This window comes from Struthio camelus, chromosome 22 (genome assembly GCF_040807025.1).
Source record: "Struthio camelus isolate bStrCam1 chromosome 22, bStrCam1.hap1, whole genome shotgun sequence".
Classification (NCBI taxonomy): domain Eukaryota; kingdom Metazoa; phylum Chordata; class Aves; order Struthioniformes; family Struthionidae; genus Struthio; species Struthio camelus.
In genome coordinates, this window is record NC_090963.1 from 9,566,119 (window position 1) to 9,576,502 (window position 10,384).

The 10,384-nt window shown below is 61.5% G+C and overlaps 1 non-coding gene across 1 annotated transcript; it reads left to right on the top strand.

Moving 5' to 3' along the window:
- Positions 1-849: 849 nt before the first annotated feature.
- On the top strand, positions 850-921 carry TRNAA-CGC (transfer RNA alanine (anticodon CGC)). The gene has a single exon. It is a non-coding gene; the product is annotated as a tRNA-Ala (tRNA).
- Positions 922-10,384: the final 9,463 nt, after the last annotated feature.

Here is a 10,384-nt window from a genome sequence, read left to right on the forward strand (position 1 = left end):
TCCCCTTTTCCTCCTGGGTTTCCCAGATCAGTTTGTGCGAGTGGAAAAGAGCATTCCCTGGTGAGCAGGGCAGGCGCGGGAAGGCTCCCAGCACATCAAGGGGCTGGTGAAGACACGGCCACGAGATGCTTTTGGGAAAGCATTTGGGATTCATTTGTGACTGCTCATGCTTCCCTTCCTTCTCCTCTTTGGAGGATGACACAGGGCAGAATGGCATGCCTTCACTAAAGCCTGATTTGTTATGCTTTGGCTGTAATAAAGCGTGTGCCTTGTGCTTGGTGCTGATCCCTGTCCTGTTGATCCTCCTCCCCGTTCCCTCCCAGTGTAACACCCCTGAGCATGACCCATCTCTGCACACCCAGAGGTGTGAGCAGGAAGGGCAGTGGCAGCAGCCCCACGAGCGATGACCCCTCTTTTGTCACAGCCTCCCCAGTTGAGGAGACAGGTCCTTCCTTGTGTAATTGCCCAGCTGGAGTCACCCTGACGCTGTCTCCTGGGTGTCACCCTGGAAGGACAGGCACAGTGAGAGAAGCACAGGGTTTCCGCCGCTTTGTCCGTCATAGCTCATGGTGATTGTGAGCAAAGCCCAGGGTGCTGGGCAGCATAGTCCCCCTGGCCCGCTGCCAAGAGGACTCTGTTCCTGGGTGCACTGGAACCACCAACCTTACAGTTAACAGCCGAACACACTCCCTGCAATCCCAGCTTCCCCCAACCCAGCCTGCGGGCCAGCAGGAGGGTGTGAATGCTGCTTTCTGCTGAGGCTCCCAGGGCACCGGGGGACAACAGGGCTGTGCTTGGCAAGGACATGTCATGGGACGAGAGTCTGTCCCAGCCCTTGGCAGGCTCCGAGGGGATGTAGCTCAGTGGAAGAGCGCCTGCTCCGCATGCAGGAGGTCCTGGGCTCAATCCCCAGCATCTCCAGGGGTGCTTTTGTCCTAAATCTCCATCCCCCCGCAGGGGTGAGGGATGGGGAATGGAGGCATCGCCCCTCTCCACAAATGGTGGGCTCACCCTCTCATGGGATGTCCTACGGCATGTGCAGCTCCCCAGGTAGGAAGTGACCAACCGGCTCACTATCTGAAATGACATCCCTGGGCAAGGGAAGAGGGAGTTAACACTGACACTGCTGGGATATGGTTTTATATGTTGCTACTTTTGCAACAACTTGCTTAGCCAGCAACAGGGAAACAGGCAGGAGCTGCTAGGTCACTGAGTGCATCAAAAAGCCCTCTCAGGAGAGATCACAGCCCTGCGGGACAGGAGGGGCGGCATGTATGAAGGCAACAGGACTGGATGCTGGCTGAGAGGTGTTTTTTAGCTGCAGCAGCAGGATAGGCCTGGACAGGCAGGCAGGCAGGTAGGTGCTGTGAAGGCATCAGGTGCACCTGACCACAGGAGGTGGGAGCTCAGCAGGAGGGAGAGGGGAGGCAGGTGGAGGTGGCCCCTGGGACATTGCTGATGAATCACTTGTGTCCCAGCAGCACCTGGCCAGCAGCAGGTGAGCAGGCACTGGGGTCACCACAGGCAGTGGGAGCTGATTCAGCAGCTGGGGAGGTGGGAGCTGGAGCAGGAGAGGGAGAGGCAGGCAAAAGCACAATGGTGGTGTGTTGCTTGTGAGGACGCGTCCATTACGCTCACCCAAGTGGCCAGCAGTGGGCAGGCAGGCATTGTGAGGTCATCGATGGCATCACAGAGGCTGCCCGCCTCTTGGGAGGAGGCGAGAGGGAGGGACAGGTGAAGGTGACAGGTGACATTGGTGGGTTTGATTGTGAGGTTTCCCCTTTCGCAGCAGCTGATTGGTCAGCAGCAGGTGGGCAGGTATGTGAGCGCCTCAGAGACTTCATGAGGTGGACACGAGAGCCTAGAGGGAGGAATGAGGGAGAGGCAGGTAGCCATGACACTGCTGGCATAGTGACTGTGAAATCACCTCTAGGACGGCAACCTGATTGGCCAGCAGCAGGCAGGCAGGCAGGCACTGTGAGGTCATCAAGGGGAGGAGAAAGCCCTCAGGAGAGAGGAGAGCTCCTGAAGAGGGCAGAGGCAGGTGAAAGTGGCATGGGTGGGAGCTTGTTTGTGAGGTCACTTCTGTTGCAGCACTCTGACTGGGCAGCAGGCAGGCTGGTGCTGTGAGGTCCTGAGGCAGATCCGAAAACCTTCCCCATGGAGATGAGAGCTCAGGGGGAGGGGAAAGGGAGAGGCAGGTTAGAGGGACCTGTCTGGGATGTTGATTGTGAGGTCAATTCCTTACATCAGCTGCAGTGGCCGTTAGCATGTGGGGCAGCAGGGAGGTGTTGTGAGGTCATCAAGAGTGTTGGAAAACTCCCAGCAGCAGAGAGGAGAGCTCAGGTGGAAGAGAGAAGCGAAGCACAGGAAGGTGGGAGGAGGACAGTGCAGGGATGATGATGTTGCTTCCTTTGCCCTGTGGCAAGCTCTTTGGGATTGAAGCTGTAACGGTGCTACAAGGATGACGTTCAGATTTGTGCGATACGGTCCCTTGTCAACCGAAATGGATTATGTGTCCTCTGGAGCAGTCACATAGGACCACGGGCCAGCTGGATAGGAAGGATTCCCTGGCACAACCCCATTCAGGGACTCTCATCCAACCCAGCTGAAGGTGCTGTTGCAAGGACACCTGTGGTGGAGGCTACCATCAACAGCCAGACAGCAGCCAACTATCCTGTTCCAGAGGTTTGGATTCCCCACATGAGCCTTACCCTAAGCAGAAGATCCCAGTGAATTAGATTTTTGTTTTAAAACAAACACTCTGTCCATGACTGTCTGTGAAGCAAATACCTCACTGTGATGCATCACCTTCTGGCACTGGACTCAGGCACTTGCGTGTTGCCCCTCTGCTCCTGCTGTGGGCTCTGCATGGAGCTTCAGAGCAGGCATGCTGTCTCCTACAGCCAAGGCCAGAGATTTGGCTTTGAGTCTGCCTGGCAGGCTTTGGCCTGGCAAATGTCTCCTGGGGATCCCAGAGCCGTCATCCTGGCGATGGAACAGGGCCACGTCTTCATTTTGTCCCTCTTTGTCTGTTTCTGGCCCACGTCCGGGTGTGTGTGCGTAGTGCCATTTCTGCAGCTGAGCAGAGGGGTCCTTGTGCGAGTGCTTGGGGAGAGCATGACCTTGGGTGGGGGCTGAGCCAAGGCTTGCATCTCCCTGTGGGGTGGGGCAGGGCAGGGGCTGGTGCAGCCCCAGGGCTGGCTGAGTGGGTGCTCACCCCAGAGCAGAGGGGTCGACGGGGCAGAGCAGGGAGCCCGTGTTGCTCTTCTCCACCCTTACTGTGAGAAGCCCACGGGAGAAGAGCGTTCCCAGAGTGAGATTCCACGGAGGTGGGTAATGCACGTGGGCACTCTAACCACAACCCCCGTCCCCATGAGAAATCCCCTCTTCTACTGGGCTCAGGCTCCAGCCCTGCATGTCCCACAGGGGGAGATGGGCCAGGGCTGGGCAGGAAGGGGGATGTCTCGGTGCAGGGGCTGCAAGCAGGGAGGCTCCAACTCCCAGGGCCAGAGGTGGTGTTTGAGCCCCAGCTCCTCCCAGAGCCCCCATGGTCACCCCACCCCTGCCCTGCCACCCTGGGGATGTGCTTGTGATAGCACGGGTGTCCCCTGGCAGAGAGCAGCGCACGTGCGGCCAGAGCCAGGCAGAGCAGGGCTGCGTCCCCAGGAAGGGCCAGGCAGAGCAGGGCAGACCCTGAGCAGGACCAGTGCAGCCCAGCTCTCCTGCAGCGCAGCCAAGGGCTGGACACGGCCCCAAGTCCTGCGCTCCCCGCAGCCATGCAAGTCCCAGAGCCCAGGCTTGTGCAGGGCCCCTGAGCAGCTCCAAGGGGAGAGCCTGGGAGCACTGAGGGGAAGAGCAAGAGCTGGCCCTTGGCCACACTGTGCTGTGGCCCTGAGGTGTAAATGTCAGCCTCTTCCACAGCTCGGTGGGTGCAGAGCTTCAGGACAGAAGAGGCTGGTGCAGGACCAGGTGCCTGCAGAGCAGGTGCTCCAGCAAGGAGGTGTGTGCCCCAGAGCAAGAGCCCCTCTGCGCCCTCGGGTCCCCCTGCCCTGGCTCACGCAGCCCTGCTGGGACTGAGCCCTGAGGCCAGTGGGACAGAGAAAGGAAAGAGAAAAAGGCAAAGTAAAAAAAAGGGGAGCATAACAACTGCAGTGTAAGGAAGGAAAACTAAAGCCAGGAAAAATTCTGCTCTCAGAACCTGCAAGTCTAGACACAGACTCCCAGACTCTTTTGCATATTGCTTTAGATAGATAGGAATATAGATATACATAACAGCCACAGATATAGATGCATTTGGTGACTCTTTCCCCCATTCCAGGACATCTCTCCGAGTAGCTCAGGTGTCAGCTCAATGAGGGAAAGGAAATGAGCCAGGGCGAAAGAGGAGGGTGTTTCTGTGTGTTTGGCCTCAGTTCCACTGCCTGTCAGTGTGTGGCAAGGGCAACCCATCAGGAAGAGCCAGCAGGGTGCGGAGAGCCCCCGGATGGAGGAGGGAACGCAGTTTGGGTGCCAGATGCTGCACATCCGTGGAACCCTTTTCCCTGCTCAAGTCCTGTGTGAGAGGTTGCTTGCCTGTGGGCACCAGGGTGCAGCTGGTTAAAAACCTGGCCTAGGAACAGGCTCAGCTCCCATTGGCGCCCGCTTTAGGAACAGACATGAAATCTTCTCACCGTGGACATGTGCCCCTGTGAACATCCTTGGGGCTGGGCCTGTGCCAAGGCTGAGGGCTGAACCATGACTTTGGGCTGGAGCCTGCATGGTGTTGTGATCCCTTCTCCAGCCCACTGCCCTCTCCCTCCTCTGCCTCCTGCACTGCTCAAGGAAACGTCCTCTCTCATCATTGCCTGCTCCCATCCCCTGCACCCTGCACGCAGATATTCCCCTGCACTGACCCAAACTGGTGGCCCAGGTGAGGCAGCTCCTTCTTGTGTCCCTGCAGCCCAGAAGCGGGAGGGCAGAGGGGTGGGGGTGGATGGGAGGCAGGAGGAGGGGGGGGGTCCCCGCGCTGCCCAGGGCCCTGCTGCCTCACAGCCCCTGCCGGGAAGGAGCCAGCTCTGGGCTGTGCCAGGAGTGCTCGGGGCTCTGTGAGTACCATGGCAGCCAGGAGCAGCCCCCAGGAAGGGGAGAGCCTGTGGAGGTGGAGGAGGGGAAATCCCAGGCCCTGCACCCGAGCAAGCTGCTCTGTGCCATGCACTGGGGCAGCAGGAAGCAGAGCTCCCTCCCAGCCACTCTGGGGAGGTGATCCCCAGGCAATGAGCCCCTCCCTCTGGGGCTGGCTGGGGTGTTCAGGGCCCTGCTCTCACCTCTGGCTCCCGCCTGTGCGACTACAGCCCAGGGCTAAACCTGTCACTGCACTTCTGCGGTGGTCTCTGTGCCTTGGGACCAGGGTGGCCCAGGCAGAGCCCCCGGGAAAGGAGCAAGCAGGGCCACTCCTAGGCTGTGGACGCTGGCCCTCCCTTCCCAGAGGGGCGTTACGGGACCCTACAGAGAGACCCATTTTGGCTGGAAACTGTGTGTGTGGTTTCCAGGATGGAAATGTCTCCGCCAGCAGGAATACTCTCCAGCTGGGCTGGTCACCAGTATCCCACTCCAGGGACCACGGACACTTGCAGGTGCCCAGCCTGTCCCCGAGCCTGCTGCTCCTGAGACGTGCCCCTTCCCCACTGCCGGGTCTTGGTGCTTTGCTCTCCCTGATCAGCCTCAGGGAGACACCCTGACCCCTGGGAAGGGAAGCACCACATCTGGCTCAAAACCCCAAAGGCTTTCATAAGAACAAATAGCAACGAGCAGTGTAAAAGTAGAGAATTAAAAATAGAGGGAACACAGAGCTCTTTCTGCTACCGCTGTGAGAAGGGAGACTGGTCTCTGGCACTGCAGACGGGCCCTGCAGATGCCCCCAGCAGGGGAGAGGGGTTTTGGAAGGGTCCATCGCCAGGGGGTGCTGCATGCTTTGTGGGTGTTGGTGCTGCACCTGGCTGTGGGCATGACAGGAGGAGCCATGGGGGACCCCAGAGGAGGAGACACCGAGGAACTTGTGGGGGGACCCAGAGGAAGCATCGTGCACCTCGCCAAGGACCCCATGCCCCAGAAGAGCTGTGGGGGACCCCTACGTCCTAGAGGAGGAGGAAGAGGAGGCACCGGTCTGGAGGCAACACTGCTGGAGACATCCAGAGCCCTGTATGGATTGTGGGTGTCTGGGGAGATGCTGGAGGTGCTGGGCATGGGACGCAGCGCCACATGCAGGATTGGGGAGCCCTGTGGCTCAGGGGCAACTGTATGGGGGAGGGGGGGAGCAGGGCTTGAGGAGGCTCTGTGGGGATTCAGACCGGCCATTCTCGGGGTACTAAGGAGCGCCAAAAGGTGCACAGAGGGACCTGGGGCATACCGAAAGGGGCACAGATGTGCCCTGATGGGACTGCAGGGCGACTCACATGCCTTCAGATGCCCCAGAGGTGGTGGTGAGTGCAGCAGCTTGCTTGCTTTGCCTTTGGGTTTGCCGCAGGGCCCCACAAGCACGCACACTCCCATGCCCTCCGTCCCCTCCTGCTCTCCAGCTGTATCCGCCTGCTCTCCATGGCATCTGTGCTCCTCCTCCCACACTCACCCTGCAGCCCTCACCAGCCCCATCTGCCCCAGCCTTCCAGGTGAGCACAAGACAAAGCTTTTTAATACGGGCATGGGCAAACACAGGAACAGGACTTCCCAGGCAGACTGTGGTGTCTTCATCCTTGTGCAAGCCCAGTGGGACGTGGCCCGGAGGCACCTGCTCTGCTGAATGTGCTCTGCACAGGGGGCGGGCTGGCAATTGGGGGACGCCGAATTATGGGATGCTCAGTCCACGCCGGCCCCTGGGCCTGGGTGCCACCGCTGCCAGGCTCTCCGCAGACGGGCGCGCAGGGCTTGGAAGGGGAAGCCTGGTGGCGGTGCTTTCCTGGGCGCTCGGAGGACGAAGACTGTGGATATTGCCAGGCAGCGGACTGTGGGGCTGCTGTCCTTGTCCAAGCGCTGAAGGACTGAGATGGGAGGAAAGAGAGCAGCGATCAAGCCCTGTATCAGCAGAGACCCCAGGCCCCTCCTCAAGAGAGGGCCAAGAGAGAGCAGGGCACAAGGGGATCTGTCTGTGCTCAGTGATCCCCCAGATGCCCCCCAGATTCCCTTCAGGAAAGGTATGCAAGAGCCCTCCGGCCTGGCGCAGGCCATGGGTGCCCTCTGCATAGTCAAAAACACCGGCCCTCAAATACGCCGGACATTCCCTCCGTCTCCAGCCCCGGCCTCCTCCCGCCAGCCCCGGCCGACCCCGCGTGCCCTACGCACGGCTGCACATCTCCTCCAGCTCCTCTTCGCGCCAGTCCAGGAGCTGAGCAGCAAGCCCTAGGCACACACAGCCCATCACAAGGTGAGACCCAGCCAGGGGAGAGGGATTTGGGGCTGGGGAGAGAGACGTGGGCAGTGGGGAGACGGACCTGGGCACTGGGAGAGGAACCTAGCGCTGGGGAGAGAGACGTGGGCAGTGGGGAGACGGACCTGGGCACTGGGACAGGAACCTAGCGCTTGGGAGAGGGACTCAGGGGCAGTGGGGAGACGGATCTAGAGAGTGGGAAGAGGGTCCCACATGTTGGGGAGAAGGATCCAAGCATTAAGGAGTGGGTCCTGGGGGGTTGGGGAGGGGGAGCCAGGGGCTGGGGAGAGGGAGCCAGGGGCTGGGGAGAGGGACATGGGCACTTGGGAGAGGGACATGGGGCCTGAGGAGAAGGACCTTGGGGCTGGGGAGAGGGTTGTGGGTGTCCGGAGGGGTCTCACCGATGAAGCGCACAGCCTGCTCGCGCAGAGTGGCCCGGGGGTCCTCCAGGTACCGGCAGCTGCAGCTGACATACTCGCTGGCTATTGGCCCAGCCTTCCGCAGCTGCAGAGACCCCCCAGTACAGGTGTTGGCACTGCCAGGCCTGTCCCCCTCCCTGGGACACCCGCCCCCCTCTCTAGGACAGGCGTTGGCAACTTTGGGCCCATCCCCCCTCCCAGGACAGGCGCGGGCACAACCGGGACAGGGGCTAACACAGCTGGGACACGTGCTGTCACTGCTGGAAAAGGTGTTGGCACAGAAGGGACAGTGGCTGGCACCAGCAGCACTGCCAGGAGAGGTGCTGGCACCTCCAGGACATTCCCAGCGGGTACAGCTGGGAGAGAGGCTGGCTCCACCAGGAAAGATGCTGGCACGGGGGCTGGCTCCACCAGGAGAGGTGCTGGCACCGTTGGGACGGGGGCCAGCACCACCAGGTCAGGCCTGCCACTGCTTGGGCCTCCTCACCAGGCATTCGCCGATGTGCCAGGTCTGCACCGTCTTGGCCAGCTTCCGGAGCTGCTTCCAGCTGAGGAGCTTTGCGGCCTCCACGAGGGCTGTCTGGGCAGCCTGGGGAGGAGTGGGGAGATGGGCGATGGCACCGTGGCCAGGCCGGAGCCACCCCATGGCCACTGCCTGGGGTGCCTACCACGGTGGCCTCATGGCCCGCCACGGTGCCCTGTACCTGTGCCACACCGAGGTGTGGGTCACTCATATGGAAGAAGAGGGGCAGCAGCCCCTGGCGTGCCAGCTGCTTCATCTGCTGCCTCTCGCTGCCTACTGTCCGGCCCAGCAGCTCCCCAAAGAGCCGCATGGCCAGTTCCCGCACCGTGCTGACCTCCTGCGGGGGCAAGCACAGCAACCTCAGCCGCGGTGGGCGGGGGGAGAACCACAAAGGGCCTCCTACCAGCTCCCCACCACCATCCTCACGTTGGGAAAGAGGGGCAGGAGGTCGTGGGCCAGCTGCACAGCCAGGGGGCTGATTTGCCGCGGCTCGGCGTGGTGCAGCACGTTGCGCAGCACGGCCAGGGCCTTGGCGTCCATCTCCCCATCGGCATCCTGCAGCCGCTCCACCACATCTGGGATCACCTTCAGCATCTTCCTTGCCTGCAGGGAGACATGCAGCATTTTCCTCATTCCACTGGTGGCAGAAGTGCTCGGGACACAGGCACCGGCGGCGAGAGCTCACTCACTGTGGAGGGTCTTCCAGAGAGGGTGAGGAGGCCACGGAGTGCCAGCCAGCGCATGACCTGGCGCTCATTGCCCAGCCGCACCTGGCAGAGGCTCAGCGCCACCTCATCGGCCAGCACACACAGATCGGGACACCGCAGCAGCTGCAACGGCAAAGGGCCGGGGTGGCACAGGGACTCATGGCCACCCCCAGGACTAGGACCCCAGTGCGTGATATGGCATCCCTGCTGCCACCTCCCACTTGGCCCAGCCCCAGCCCCAGCCCCAGCAGCAGCGCTGCATCCCCAGCCCCACGCCCTACCCCTTGTCCTCATCCTCATCCTCACCCCCCGGCCCTAGCCCCGGCCCCACGTCCCCAGCCTGGGCCACAGCCCCTCTTCTCCAGCCCCATCTGAATCCCCTCAGCCATGACCCCCACCCCACCCCCCGTCCCTATCCCCACATCCTACCTCGATGAGGAAGGCCATAGAGGGGATCTCCAGGCACTTGTCCTTGTCCCTCAGGGCCAGGCTGAGGTTCAGGAAGATCTTGGCACGCTCCTCCAGAGGGTTCCCCTGCATCTGCCTGGCAATGGACAGGAGAGGCAGCATGGCAGCCAAGACAGATGGGCAAACTGCACCAGGAGCCCGTGGGGCCGCCAGAGTGGGATGAGGGGCCAGGGAGGGCAGGGGGCTCACCTGGCCAGCAAGGCAACCCCTGTCAGGTGGGTCCCGGGCCGACTGATCATCTCCCAGCCGCCCTGCCCTTCCATGGCAGTGACCTGCTCCCCGTAGCCAGTGCAGCACAGCAGGGCCTGCATGGCTTGCACGGCCACCCTGCCCGGGGAAAAGAGCACTGGTTTATCACTCCGTACTCTGGCATGGGCAGCAGGGGACGGGCCTGGGGGACTGGGTACCTGACAGGCCTGGGAGGCATGAGTTTGCCCTCGTGGTTGAAGGCAGGGATGTCCTCTTGCGCCTCGATGAGGGCAAAGGACAGCTGGAAGAGGAGGGCCAGGAAGAGGCGGGGGAAGAGCGCCTTCACCTCCTGTTTGCAAGCGTGCTGCAGGAGGATGATGTTCAGTGCTCGGGTCACCTGCAAAAAAAAGTCAATGACAGCCCTTGCTAGTACCACAGCTACATGCACGACGAGGCCTCCCTCTGGGGCAACTCACAGTCAGCGGGAGGATGCAGGTGAGGTCCTGCGCGGTGGTGCCTGGCTTGCAGAGGGGCCGGTGCTGCAGCATGCAGAGCAGCTCCTGCAGCACCCTCTCAGCTGCCAGCGACTGGGAGACCATCAGCACCCACATGGCCACGGCAACACTGTGAACCCGAGCCAGAAAGGCTTGGCTCAGCATCCCACGATCCCGCTCAC